The following is a 4,769-nucleotide window of genomic DNA, read 5'->3' on the forward strand; positions in this document are numbered from 1 at the left end:
TGTCAAGGAATACGTCCAGATGGTGAAGATCGAATTCGGCAGGCCGCCGAAGGTCATACGTTCCGACCAGGGTGGTGAATATCGGAGTAACGCGCTGGAAGTGTTCTGCAGATCCGAAGGGATTCGACAGCAGTTCACCACTGCATACACCCCGCAGCAAAACGGAGTGGCGGAGAGGAAAAACCGCTATATGGTCGAAATGGCGCGCTGCATGCTGCTGGACGCGAGAATGCCGCTGAAGTACTGGGCCGAAGCGGTAAACACGGCAAGTTATCTTCAAAACCGATTGCCGACGAAGCTGCTGAGGGAAACTCCGTTCGAACTCTGGCATGGAACGAAGCCGGACCTGAGCCATCTCCGGATGTTTGGGTCGCCGGCGTACGTTTGGATTCCTAAGGAGAAAAGAGGAAAGTTAGAAGCAAAATCTCGCAAGATGTTATTTGTTGGGTACTCCTTGCACCATAAGGCGTATCGTTTCATGGACTCAAGCAACGACAAGTTGATCGTCAGCCGTGATTGCAGGTTCCTGTCAAAGGATGAGGTTCGTACCGCCGAACCTCAACAGGGATTACCCTTTCAAACTCCTCGAACAACAGAAGCCTGATGCACCCGTTATTCCAGCAAACGTGGATGACAGCGATGACGAATCGGACGAATCCGATTTCCGTGGGTTCGAGACCAGCTACGACGATGCTAATGAAGAGCCGTACGTGGAGGACGCGCCGGAAGGATCCGGTACATCCGACAGTGAGCAGGAGGAGCAGGCCGTCGGCGGCGATGCCGATGTATCAGTAGTTAGGCGATCGGAACGTACCACAAAAGGGATTCCACCACAGCGGTACAGTGATGCCGGACGCGTAGCGATACACGACGATGACGAGCCCCGCACATTTGAGGAAGCAATGTCCGGGCCCGAGCGCGATATGTGGAAGCAAGCCATAGCGGAGGAGATGCAGTCGCTCGAAGAAAACTCCACATGGGATGTTGTTCGTTTGCCGCCAAAAAAGAGAGCGATTGGCTGCAAATGGATTTTTAAGAAGAAGACGGACGAGAGCGGAAGTGTTATCCGCTACAAAGCCAGACTCGTGGCACAAGGCTTCAGTCAGCAGTACGGGACCGACTACGACGAGGTGTTTGCGCCAGTTGCCAAGCAAACCACTTTTCGGACGTTGTTGAGTGTCGCCGCCCGGCGAGGTATGTTGGTCAAGCACGTCGACGTGAAGACGGCGTATTTGCATGGAGAGCTCAAGGAGATCATCTTCATGAAACAGCCGAAAGGGTTCCAAGGCGGGACCGGAAACGAGGTATGCCTGTTACGGAAAAGCCTCTATGGACTCAAGCAGGCCGGCAGAGTCTGGAATGCCAAAATCAACGATGTATTGAAGCAACTTGGGTACGTTCCGTCTGATGCGGATCCCTGTCTGTTCGTGAAAACCTGGAAGAAAAAGAAGTCGTTCATATTGCTATATGTGGACGATATGCTGATTGTAACCGACACAGAAGCAGAGTACGAAAGAGTTCGGAAGCATCTTGCGAGGCAGTTCACCATAACGTGCCTGAGAGATGAGATGTGAAGCACTATTTGGGCATCAAAGTTACCCGATCCGATGGACAGTTTTTCCTGAGCCAAAGGTCCTACATCGAGAAAGTTGCCGAACGATTTGGACAAACAAATGCGAAGCCTTTCTTCGATACCGATGGACCCTGGGTACCCAAATGCACAGCAGAAGGAGGAGGAGCCCATGCCTAGAAACGACGAGTTCCAGAGCCTGGTAAACACGAGGCCGGGCATCGCCATCAGTGCTTCAATTCTCGGTCGCAAAGTAAGTCGGCCAACGGAAGCAGACTGGACAGAAGCAAAGCGGACAATCCGGTACCTAAGGTCAACAGCAACTTTGAGCCTGTGAATGGGGTCATCCGGACCTCTCGAAGCGTTGTATAAAACAAAAATTTCGAAAAATGCCAAGTCTTACCTCCTAAATCAGTTGTTTTGGACTCCCAGAAGCTACGTTCAAAATTTGAGGAATATCAGCTGAGCCTAAGGGGGCACTCAAAACGCTTGAAGTTTGAATGGGAAAACTTGGCCAAATGTATGCGAAAATTTTATTGTGCTGATTCTGCGAATGGAGTGACGTGAGAAAAGTCGGAGTCGTGTATCGACGTGAGAAATCTCGACTCGAATGAGGTGACTCTCCATTTGATTTACACGGCGAGTCACTTCATTCGAGACGGTATTCCTCACCTCGATATACGACTCCGACTTTTCTCGCGTCACTCCATTCGCAGAATGAGCACATATGTTTTCGAATTTTGCCGCTAGTTGGCGCTGTAAGGGTTCAATAAATAAACTCTTTTGTATTATTGTAGGTGACTATTGTGCTCATTCTGCGAATGGAGTGACGTGAGAAAAGTCGGAGTCGTATATCGAGGTGAGAAATCTCGACTCGAATGAGGTGACTCTCCATTTGATTTACACGGCGAGTCACTTCATTCGAGAGTGGATTCCTCATCTCGATATACGACTCCGACTTTTCTCACGTCACTCCATTCGCAGAATGAGCACATATATGCCAAAGAACTTTGTCAAATACCGCGAAGTGATCCGACGGCTGTATAACAAGTTATACCCTAGGCAAAGTGAGGCAAATGTGCTCATTCTGCACTTCGAATGAGGTGACGAAAGTCGAGTCGAATGTGTCACCCGATTCCCGTAGTCGAATGCGGTGAGAAGAGTCGATGTGAGTGAACACCAATGAACTCTCACCGCATTCTCATAGTCGATTTTGATCGACAAACGTCGCTTTCAAGTGACGTTTGCGGGTGAGAAGAGTCGCAACCTCCAGAGGTGTCGAGAGAGATCGAGTGTTGTTGAAAACAAATTGCAATACAAGTTTTTTGGTAAGTAAACTCTCTAATAATTAAAATATATGTGTCAATAAGAAAAAAAAATGTTTTAAACTTGTTTTTTATTAATTTAGGATATTTTATCTATTTTATAGAACAAGCGCCGGCTGCGGTACCAAATCTGCAGCATCAAGTAATCAACGAGGACAACCTGGCGCACCCAAACAGTAAATGAGCACAACAAATCACAGTGGAACCTCCAGAAACGGGATCTCGGTCGATTGCCGGATGGGATCAAGTCTCCAAATCAACATGGTAGGTCTGGTAGGTTGTGCAGTTCCAGAAGGTCCAAAATTTCAAATGGTTGGATCGCTATGAGATAACGCAGATCGAGGATGACAACGGATTACCCACAAAAGAGCCGGTAAAGATTAGCTAACCGAAAAGGCCCATAAGCTAAACAATACGTCGTGAACTATCTGAAAATCAGCCTTCAACAATCAAGCCTCAAACTGGAAAATAGATCGATCCCGGCCGTTTTCCTACCAACGTCCTTCGGCACTCGACAGAACTTGCTAACGAAAATATCAAACGACACTTGTGGCCTAACATCGATGAACTACGGTTACTGTTGAAGAGGCCACACCGTTGATCCATCAGAACCAGCGGCTATGGTCGGTGGCCCACTTTCGCAACAACCACGCCGAGTTGGCCCAGGATCTTCGAGAATTGTTGTCATCCTGCGAACTGGCATCCGGCACATTACCTACTGGCAGCACGTTGCGCCGTGACGGCTGCGGACCACCTGTGTTCTGAGCAACGACCCGAGTAGCGATTCGGTTGCCACCGATGGGGTGCGTATAAAACATGTCGTCCAATGACGACGATGACGACGTAACGAAAAGTTCTCATCTTATCAAAATCATCCCGATACCAAAGCTTGCTGTACCGGAAGGGCATCCAGGTGGCGGTATATGCCCGGTGAAGTAACTCAAATGAATCATGAGGATGATCGGACCAGCAGGAAAGGCCGTAAAATCGGTATCTAGAAGTTCGTGAACGTCTGCTTGTGGAAGCTGCTTATGCGCATCACAAATCTCAATGGATATGATGCCGCGATGTTTACGCGGAGTGTAATTTCAGCAAATGAATTTCAAAATTATAATCTTGAATAAATTTAATCATGTTTTAACTTTGTCACTGTTTAAGGTACTATTGGAGAAAACTTCTTTGCGGAACGGCGGATCAGAACGCCAGAACCAATAATCCGGCCGCGATCATGTGGGTTTTCGAACATCCTTCAGAAATTCAGAAAGGGATTCCATCAGGAATTCCTCCAGAGATTCCTCCTAAAATTCTTCCAGGGAATTCCTCCAGGGATTTCTCCAGGAGTTCCTCCAAAAATACCCACAGGAATTTTCACAGACATTCTTCCAGGGATTCCTCCAGGAATTCCTTCAGGGATTCCTCCAGAGATTTCTCCAAGTATTCCTCCAGGGATTTCTCCAGGAATTCTTCCAGAAGTTCCTCCAGAGATGCCTCCAGAAATTTCTTCAAGGATTCCTTCAGGAATTCATTCACGAATTCCTCCAAGAATTCTTTCAGAGATTTCTGCAAAGATTCCTCCAAAAAATCTTCCAGGAATTTTTCCAAGGATTCCTTCAGGAATTCCTCCAAGAATTCTTCCAGGAATTTCTTCAGAGTACCTCCCAGAAAAACTCCAAGGAAACTTTCAAGAATTTCTTCAAAAGTTTCTCCAGGGATTCCTCCAAGAATTTCTCCAGGAATTCCACAAGGGATTCCTCCAAGAAATCCCCCAGGGATTCCGTCAGGAATTTTTCCAGATATTCCTCCAATAAGTTTTCCATGGATTATTCAACGGATGCCTCCAGGAATTCCTCCAGGGATACCTTCAGAAATTCCTC

General features: G+C 47.6%; 1 long non-coding RNA gene across 1 annotated transcript; it reads left to right on the plus strand.

The window, feature by feature from the left end:
* The first annotated feature begins 2,644 nt into the window (after positions 1-2,644).
* On the plus strand, positions 2,645-4,039 carry LOC115265689 (uncharacterized). Its single transcript, XR_003896831.2, has 2 exons — positions 2,645-2,898; positions 3,000-4,039. It is a non-coding gene; the product is annotated as an uncharacterized LOC115265689 (long non-coding RNA).
* Positions 4,040-4,769: the final 730 nt, after the last annotated feature.

This window comes from Aedes albopictus, chromosome 2, assembly GCF_035046485.1.
Source record: "Aedes albopictus strain Foshan chromosome 2, AalbF5, whole genome shotgun sequence".
Lineage (NCBI taxonomy): Eukaryota > Metazoa > Arthropoda > Insecta > Diptera > Culicidae > Aedes > Aedes albopictus.